Consider the following 11,060-nt stretch of genomic DNA (forward strand, 5'->3'; position numbering starts at 1 on the left):
TTAATAAATTTATTTTTAAGATAATGAATTCCTTGGATTGATCTTGTTTTTGAAGTTATAAAATATTAGTTAAAGGCAAATCTAACCATATTACTTCTTTTTTTTTTAAAGAGTTTATTTATTTATTTGACAGAGAGAGATCACAAGGAGGCAGAGAGGCAGGCAGAGAGAGAGAGGGGGAAGCAGGCTCCCCTGCTGAGCAGAGAGCCCAATGTAGGGCTTGATCCCAGGAGCCTGAGACCATGACCCGAGCCGAAGGCAGAGGCTTAACCCACGGAGCTACCCAGGCACCCCTGACCATATTACTTCTAACTAAAACTCTCCTCCATGGCTTCTCATCATCTGCAGAATAAATTTTTAATTCTGCTACATAGCTCACTAAAAGATCCCTGATATGTTTCTCCCTACCCTCCTCGTTAACCCTCCAGCACTCATCCACTTTCAGCCACTCCCAACTGCCTGAGTGCCCAGTTTGCCATGCCTTTCCTCATTGGTCACTATCCCCAGAAGTCTCCTTCCTATTTCAATCACAAAATTTCAACTGTCTCTTCAAATTCAGTCTCCTCTGGCTTTTCGTAAATTCATAGCAATGTCACATTCTTACTCCTGTACAATAATAACATTTAATTTTATTTTTATTTTTGCATATCTACTTCCAACACTAAACTGGAAGTTTCTCAAGATTAGGGATAGTATTTTACTACTGCCTAGCCCAGTGTTAGGCAGAATATACATATTGGGTTCATATCTATAAAAACATGCTGATAAATAAATACATGCATGAATTTTAGGAAGTGGCAAAGAACTAGTAAAATAAGAAGCAAAATTTATTTGCCTAATCAAGGAATGTTATATTTGAACTTTGCTAAATGCAGGTACTGATCTCCTGCATGCATAATGCAGAAGAACCAAATGAACCAAAGTTGATCTGTAAGAGATTTGTCCCCAAAATATTATAAGAGGGCAATACTTAGGGCAATATATGTAGATATATGTTTAAATATAATATATAATTTATATTTTATGCAAATATATAGATATAGATAGATTTAATAACTTGGTCATAGCACTCACTGAAATAGCATGTCATATAACAGTTATTTCTGTACAGAACATATGGTAAACTCCTTCAGATCATAGATCTGAGCCAATGTTGAGTTCAAAATTCCACTCAAATATATAGAAATAGATATTTTTTGGCCATAACCAAATAATTTCTTATACCTTAATTTTCACTTGTGGTTTTTTTTTTTTTTTTTTTTTTTTTAAAGATTTTATTTATTTATTTGACAGACAGAGATCACAAGCAGATAGAGAGGCAGGCAGAGAGAGAGAGAGGGAGGGAAGCAGGCTCCCCGCCGAGCAGAGAGCCCGACGCGGGACTCGATCCCAGGACCCCGAGATCATGACCCGAGCCGAAGGCAGCGGCCCAACCCACTGAGCCACCCAGGCGCCCCTTCACTTGTGGTTTTGATAGTTATCTTTTCTGGGCTATTTTAGGTTTAAATAAAGGTATTTGTTTTTTGTTTTGTTTTCTACTCTTTATGTAAACAAGATATAAAACAGTACGCTGGAATAAACTTGGAGAGAAGGGCTGGTTTTTAGGAACAGAAAAGCTCAAATGCTTAGAGAGAGCAGGCTGATGAGAATGACAGACTATGAATAACAGCAGGGAGTGGTGGGGTTGACACTAATTGGAAAGCACTTGCCCTGCCCCAGAGCAGCAACAACAGGAAGCTCTAATAGATGGCTTGTGGAAAGAATACCAGCCAGTGCATTGCTAGAACTGTATCTGCTACTTTTTTTTCTTCCTCTTCTCTTTCTCCTCCTTCTAATTCTTCCTCCATTTCCTCCTTCATGACAAATGACAGAAATCTAATTTTTTGTGACAAAAAAAACCCAACTAATTCATTTAAGCCAGAAATGTTTAATACTTTGAAAAAGACCGTACAAGTGAAACCAAACATTTCTGAATCCAACCACTTTGTGCTATGAGGTCTAGTACTTGGACACTATATTCGTTCATTCTCATGCTATACAGGACTCAAATTTATTTCTTTAAGAAAAAAAAAGAGCACATGGTGAAAGTTTCTACTTTCCATCAAGTGGATGAATTTGAGTTGGTCATACTATGGATGCTGAGATTTGTTTGCTCTTCCATTTCGGATATCCCATATATCTCTGGCTTGGTGGCTTTCCCTGATGAGTTACGGTTTATTTCTTCCCTCTACCATGTCTACATGTTTAAACTTCATCCACTTTTTAAAAATTATGCAAATTCTTCTCTTTTCTTTGGTGGAATAAGAGTAACATTTCTTTTCATTTCCATATACGACTCTCTACCAGTCTCTGTCATGCTTCCATACCTACTCAAATTATACATATCCATATATCTTATAGATCTAGATCTTAAGCTTACTACTTTGTCTCTGGTAAAGAACCAAGCACAATGTTTTTCACATATTTAGTGTTTCTGCTGAGGTTTCTATCACAGATTTTACATGTGTTAAAGAGCTGGTATAGAGTATTACTATAAATGCAGAATTAGTCTCCCCTGATATGAAAATGACCTTTAAATAAAGCACTTATATAGGTAAAAATATCCAAATTTTATTTAGTTTGCTCTATTATCTAATTGGCTGTTGTCAGATAAGTAACATTAATGTAAAGGAAGTTCAGGCAAGTCTATAGATGTTGAATTAGCTGTACCTCTTGTTTCTTTTTAAGAAACTTGATGTAAAACAGTATCATTAGCAATAGCATTCTGAGAGTGTTCTTTAATTTTTTTAACTTATAAACAGGTTCCTGGACTCTTTGGAAATAGTTTAAGATAAGTTTCATCATTTTTTAAAAAATAAAGTATAGGATTACCCATTTAGTCAAACAAAACAGAAGGAAATGGTATTGAAAGGCAGAGTAGAAACATCTAAAAGCTGATTTTTTTCAAGAGATTAGAAATATTTGGCAAAATACTCAGGTAAATAGAAATATTTCCCTCTACTTCCAATTAAAATGCAAATAACCTCAGAACTAGATACAGGTTCTATTAGAGGATGGGGAGCCTTATGGAATTTGGAGTCAGAGCATTCGAGTTCAAGCCAACCAAGCTTTGTGATCTTGAAAGAGTTACTTTCTCTCTTCATTCCCACATTTTTTCCACATAGAAAATTTAATATAATCATGGGGAAATATTTATTATAAAGATAAAAGAAGAATCCAGTCAAAGCAAACTAACAATGTTTTTGTGAGAATTAAATAATGTGTAAATGTGATCCATACACTATATGCAGCTCTAAGCTGTATGGTTATTATGGTATTTTCTTTAAATAAGACTATTGTACTTTGCAGGGAGATCTCCAATCATTGGGATGAACTTGGCAGGAGTTTCATCTTATCACTGTGTTAGTCATATCACTGGCTTTCAATATTATGAATCAAAGAAAGAAAGAGTCGGATTAGAGAAACCCCACATTCTCTTGCAAACCAAAGACAAAACAAAACAGAGAATCATAGAACCTGTCCAAGTTGTAGGCTTCAGTTGGATCTGAAAGTAGTTCACAAATTGTTTTTTTATATAATATGTTCACTTTTCTAGTGGCAAATGACTACTGGAACATCAATGCTAACATAAAGTTTTTAGAGTTATTTTCAAAATACAGATTTTGTTTAAAGCTAAGGCTATCATATTTTAGATGCTTCTGCTAAAATCTTTAAAATACTTTAAATATGTTTTTACCATTCTAATTAGTTTCTTGGTAGTACTATTGTAATTTTGTCTATTAAAAAACTACCCAGAGTTATATTATCAACATATCTTCACAATATTTGGATCATTTGATATTCACTAAGGAGAAGTTGAAAGCTTTAATAATTTGAAGCAATTAATTTAGTTTCAAGTTATTATTCTCCTTTGGAAATTGTAATAAATGAGAAAATTAGCTTTTGAAGAAATTAGTGAGCTATTATCTGAAATATGTAAGCGACTCTTATGAAGACAACATTTGCTGTGATAAAGGGAAAAAAAAACAAACCAAGAAATCACTGTGAGCCATTCTTTTTTGTGTGTTTAGGGAAAAGAGAATATTCCATATTTATAATAAAAATAAAATAGCTTTAAGTGGTGGGAAGTTAAAAAAAAATGATACTGTCAACTCTGATATTCCCAGAGTTTTAGAGTTACTCTGCTAAAATGTCCCAAGTCTCAATCAATACCTCAGGTTATGTTTCTGAATAACTGAACTCTAACTGGACATTTTGCTGAGACTGTGGTCAAGAGAATTCCATTGTTTAGACAACTGTGAAATGTAGAATGTTGACTCTACTTGGGCTTGACTGCCAGGGTGCTGGCTACACACCTTTTGCACTGACATTTACAGAAGAGATATTTAAAGTGAAAAAAAATTATGATTAGCTGAATTGAATTTTATGGGGTTCTGGGCCAACTCCTTGGACTTGTGAAGAAAACCACATGATCTTTCTTAATATAAATCAACACCTTGCTTATTTTACAAAAGCCTGCAATCTCAGCATTATAGTAACCCTTTAAACCACTGATCTAAATGGGAAGGGAAGACTTTCACCTGATGGACAGGGACATTTCTTTCATATTTTTAGTCACAAAGCAATATGCTGAATATAGGCTCCTACGTCTCTACCTCTTCTAGGCTTCAGCAGGGATGATCTGCCTTCATAAACAAAACATCAGTATAAGAAATTACTTTGTGCGTCCATGCTATAATCTAGATGATTCAAGGAGTTCCTCAGTTACCAGCTGGTAGGATCTAAAATTAGTCCTGCTTTTATCAACATAATATTCATGATGACAGAGGCATTTTAAGACCAACTACAAAAAAATTTGAAAAGACTAAATTCCTCTTCCTATCCTAGGTCCCCTATATTGTCATATTCCACATGTCTACAATGACAGCAACATCAACAACTATAAAATACGAATTTTTATGTCTCCCATGGGAAGTATCATGCATTTGCCTGACATTAGGCATGCAATATCTATCATTCATATTATCAGTGTCACTGCTCCTTTCACCATGTAGGAATACATAGATTGAATAAAGTTCAGCAGGATTAGGTAACTTACTGAAGTTACAGTGCTGGAGACTAGGCTTCTCCTTCAATGTGTCTATTAATTCTCAATGTTAGCATTCTTATGCTAACATAGGTCTTACATTTTGAATGAAATGACCTGCTGGTGTCACAATAACACCATCTCATTGTTCCTCAAAATATACATAGATACATACTTTTGTTCCTGGTGTTTTAATTAACTGGAACAACATCTAGTTATAGAACTGTTCCCTGAAGAACACTTATTCAAAATATAGTTCAAATCCATTCTATCCAAAAGACAATCATGTATTTTATCACTTATAGTTTTGTCCTGCGAACTTTGAGATCCTGGCTCTTCTGCCTTTGTCTTTTAAGGTGTTTGACTATTTACTTTATGCCCCAGTAACATGTAGTCACTGGTCATTGCCTGGACACAACATGTATTTCCTTACATTAGTATTTCTGCTTATCCCTGCCTGGGATGTTTTCCTCAAAATGTTTATTCAGTGAACACAGATTCTTATTCTTTAAAAACCACATTAGGTATTAACTCTTCTAGGGAGCCTACTCTGATTCTCAAAGTCTATGTTCCCACAGTAATATTCTATGCTTGCTTTTTAATGGGTGCTCTTTGAGCACCTACTATACTAATATTATACATGTTTTCTCTTTCTCTCTCATAAGACAATATCTTGTTGTCTCGATAGCACTTTGTCTAAAGCCATGCACATTTTTAAATAAATACATGAAGAGAAGTTTTATAACTTACCAAAATATGTTTTATAAGGCATTAATTATTGCTATATGTTTATGTGTTCCAGCCTTTTATGTGTTATTACAAATTTGATCAATAATGTACATGCTCTATCCCAGTAATCAAGAACACAACTCTCTAAAGATTGTCTGACTTGGCCAAATACGAGAAGTAAGATCTTGCACAAATTATTCAACTTGTCTTGTGTTAGTTTTTTCATCCAAAAATAGAGATAATAATAATTTCTATCTAATAGTGTTCTAATGAGAGTTAAATTTATACAGAATTTTTTATAATAGTGCTTGCACACCATTTTATTAGGTTCTATTCTTAATTATCAATTCTTAATATTAATTTGCATATGGACACTGAATGAATATGTAGGGTAGAAAATGCACTGGTTTTGAATTTATTTGGAAAAAAAAAATCCATGACCCCAGTTCTCATAAAGAACACAGCATGAAAAGGAGAAAATAAGGAAGGAAATATGTGTATGAATATGTCAAAGACACACACACATATCTATATATACATATATATTATATATACATATATTATATATACATTATATATTATGTATACATATACACATATTTATATACATGAAATATATGATAAATTGTGATGTCATGAATAAAACCACCAAGTGATCTGTGACAGAGCATGATGTAGGTGTCCAGCCTTATGTCATAAAGCCAAATAAGGCTTCACTGAGAAGGACCATTTAAGCTGAGAAATAGTAAGAGTGAACAATTGAAGAAGAGTAATTTGAAAAGATAGACCATACAATGCAAGACCTGACCACTAGAGAAAGTTTAGTGTGCTGGAGGAATTAAATAAAGGCCAAGATAAAAGAATGTAGTCAGTGAAGGAACAGATGGCAGGAAGTTGAGGTAGACAGGGGTGAGACAGTGTATGACTTTGTAATTAAATTGAGACCTCCTTTCTGAACAACTTTATAACAGCTGTAGAATACACCCAGTAAATACTTACTATATGGACTTGAAGTGCTTCAAAAGTGGCTATTTGATATAATTCTAAACCTTAAATAGGTAACTAGACAAAGTGGGGATTTTCTTCAATTGTTTTTCTTCTTAAATTAAAAAAAGAAATACCACATGATCCAGTAATTCCACTACTGGGTATTTACCTCCTCCTGCCAAAAAATCTCCACTAATCCAAAAAGATAATGCACCTATATATATATATATATAGGCATTATTTGCAATAGCCAAGGTACAGAAGCAGCTCAAGTGTCCATGGATAGATTAATGGATAAAAAAGATGTGAAATGTGTGTATATTTGTACATATATGTGTACATATATATGTACACATTTATATGTGTGTACATATATAAATATGTGTGTACATACATCTATAATAGAATATTACTCAGCCATTAGAAGGAAGACTTCATGCCATTTGCAACAACACAGATGGACCTAGAAGGTATTAAGCTAAATGACATAAGTCAAATACCATCATGCTTCACGTATGAGTGGAATCCAAAAAATGAAACAAATGAAAAACAAACAAAAAGCAGAATCATACCTATAAACACAGACAACAAACTGATGGTTGCCATGGTAGAGGGAGGTAGGGAATGGGGAAAATGAATGAAGGGGAGTAGAAGATACAGGCTTCTAGTTACAGAGCAAGTAAGTCATGGGGATGAAAGATACAGCATAGGAAATATAACCAATGGTATTATAATTAGGTTGTATGGTGACTGATGGTAGCTACGCTTGTGGTGAGAACAACATAATGCATAGAGTTGTGGAATCAAAACATTGTACACCTGAAACCATTATAACCCAGTGTCAACAATACTCAAATACACATAAAAAAGGAAATAAGCTATGTTTCATGAGAGCATAAGTTAGAAAAATGTTGAATCAAAAAAACTTTAAAATGTTTCTTTACTGTGAGACTAGAAGTTCTTCAATATGTTACTGGGAACTGTGACTGTCCAATAATGAGATACAGTATGAATCATTCCCAAATATTTTTCTGGAACTCCTTTATTTTAGAGCATCATTTTGGTCTAGGGCTACACTGGAACAACCCACTTTGGTAAGTGCTAGCTGAGATAAATGGGAGAGCTTAACTGAATATTATAGTCCATACCTGAACTTGATATGTGGCGTTGACAAGAAACTTTAAATTCCTAAACCTCAGTCTTTCCATTTTACAGTGGAGAGAATAAGTCATTTCAAATAGTCATGGTATAAGTGAAATGTCATAATCTATGTAAGTTAGGCTATCAATAAATATTACTACTTAAAAACAGATATGCTTTTTGGAATGTTTTATAATTTGATGTTGCTATTAGATTTATTCAGATTTTATCCTAGGGTTTACCACAGACATCAGAGTTGAGTAAAATATTTAAGGTTTCATATTAAAAGAGTTTATGTATTTTTAACTGCCTTCAACAAGATTTTATAGAACTCCAAAAAAAAAAAAAAAAAGACAATGAGAAGATGTGGTATATATACACAATGGAATACTATGCAGCCATCAAAAGAAATGAAATCTTGCCATTTGCGATGACGTGGATGGAACTAGAGGGTATCATGCTTAGTGAAATAAGTCAATTGGAGAAAGACAACTATCATATGATCTCCCTGATATGAGGACGTGGAGATGCAACATGGGGGGTTAGGGGGATAGGAGAAGAATAAATGAAACAAGATGGGATTGGGAGGGAGACAAACCATAAATGACTCTTAAACTCAGAAAACAAACTGGGGATTGCTGGGGGGAGGTGGGGTTGGGAGAGGGGGAGGGGTTATAGACATTGGGGAGGGTATGTGCTATCGTGAGTGCTGTGAAGTGTGTAAACCTGGCGATTCACAGACCTGTACCCCTGGGGATAAAAATGCATTATATGTTTATAAAAAAAAAAAATTGGAAGGGGAGGCGAACCATAAGAGACTATGGACTCTGAAAAACAACCTGAGGGTTTTGAAGGGGCGGGGGTGGGAGGTTGGGGGAACCAGGTGGTGGGCACATATTGCATGGAGCACTGGGTGTTGTGCAAAAACAATGAATACTGTTACGCTGAAAAAAATAAATTAATTAAAAAAAAAGACAATGAATAAAAAGTAATGTAAAAACTAGCCTTCTGCCCCAATCTTGAAGGAAGGGGTTTCAGAAATACAACCCTTAATTTCTTTAATTCTACAGTGGTAGCTGGTCTTTGATTAACCCAATGATTCCTACTTTTTTGTATTTATGCCCTATTATAGGCCTTAGCTACATTAAATGATAGCTGGCCTGTCAGACCAGAGGAATACAGTAGAAAGAATGGTGTACAGCTTCCACAGTTTATAAAAGATATTGTAGCTTCTGCTATGACCTATTGGAATATTTGGTCTGGAGGAAGCTGGCCACCAGGTCATAAGGACACTCAGTGGTCCCTGTAGAAAGACGCACTTGGGTACAGCTAGCTTGCCAACGGCCAGAGCCAGTTTGCTGATTATGTGAGTGAGCTACCTTAGGAGTGGATCCTTGAGCCCCAGTCAAGATTTCAAATGACTACAGCCTTGGACTGCATGCTGACTTGAACGTCTTGAAAGACTATAAACCAGAACCATTTAGTTAAGTTGTTCTTAAAAGCACTGCTTTATGAAAACTATAATAGTTAACAAGTACTATTATTGCTTTATACCACTATGGTGTGGAAAATTTTCTATATAACTGATAAGTAATGGATCTATAAACTCCTTTGTTGAGAATATTTTGCTTAGCTTCATTTCCCTGTTTTAGTCTTTACACACATCATTCCCAAATTTTATACTTCTTTCTGATGTACCTCCCTGGAAGAGAGTCTTTGTTCTGTTATTTTTTCCTGTATTCTTATTGTAATCACCATCTGTATCAATCTTACTTATTTGGAGGTCCTGATACCCCACTGACTATGCTACTGGCTTCTTCAGTGAAATATCTCCTCCTCTGCATCTTCCTCTCTGTTCAGGGGCTCTTTTCTCTTTTTACACATCTTATTTTCTTATTATAAACAAACACACAAAACACATTTTATTCTGTAATTCTGCTAAACGATCAAGGTACTATTTACTCATTCATTTAACCATTCATTCAGCAAATGTGAAACACCACTAACCAGTATCTTCTCAGTGGTTGTGAGATAAAAATTTCAAAATAGGTTCCCTTCTCTCGTCAAATTACAGACAAGTCTGTAAGAAATTATAAATGAGGTTGGCAAATGCCAATGGTCAGCATCAGAATGTGACATCACTCATGTACAAGGACAATGAAAACACAAAATAATGGTAGGCCTTAGTATGCATGGGAGCAGCGAAGGTCCTAATTTCCTCAGTGAAAAAGGGGCATGGTCAGGAGTTAATAACAAGGATGTGACAGTGGCAGTGTAGCCAGTCTCAATGAAGACAGTCTTTTTTTTTTCTTTCTCTTTTAAGATTTTATTTCTTTATTTGAGAGAGAGAGAAAGAACATATGAGTGGGGAGGACAGACAGATGGAGAGCAGAAGCAGACTCCCCACTGAGCTGGGAGCCCAACGTGAGACTCAACCCCAGGACCCCAGGATCATAACCTGAGCCGAAGGCAAATGCTTAACTGACTGAGCCACCCAGGCACCATAAAGCCAGACTTTTTATAGACCTATGAAGGAGTGGTTATTTGGATACTAGTGGAAAGTACGGAAGATACTGAACTCACTTCTGAATACAAAATATGTAAGATATTTGAAAATAAGGCTTCTTTTGAAAGACCATGATAAGTCAGATTCATAGGGGATTAAAAAAAAAAAAAAGGTTTGTGCTGACCTATGAGATATGGGGACTATTCAATGAAAAGTTTGAAGACGTAGAGGACTGTGATAGTTACGGAACTGATCATACATAGAGCAAAATAAAGGGATACAAGGGTCCATTAGTTACTTGAGGGGAAGAAAGTTAGATCAGGGTATGGGAATTAGAAAGAAGAATAAAGGTGAGCTTATAATAAAAGACAGATGACCAGAGGCACCGATCTCTTAATCAGCGGCTGAGGGTAACGAGGTGTGAACCATGATGAATATAAATGAGTGCAGTACCTTCCTTAAGCAGCAGGACTTAAGAAACCCTTGACACAGTGTCTTACCCATAGAAAGCACTTAATTGGTTTACGTTGAATGAGAGACCTCTGGGTCAAAAAAGGATATTTAGAAGTTATTAAGTTACAGATGATAATTTAAATAATAAGAGTGAATACA

This window comes from Meles meles, chromosome 8 (assembly GCF_922984935.1).
Source record: "Meles meles chromosome 8, mMelMel3.1 paternal haplotype, whole genome shotgun sequence".
Lineage (NCBI taxonomy): Eukaryota > Metazoa > Chordata > Mammalia > Carnivora > Mustelidae > Meles > Meles meles.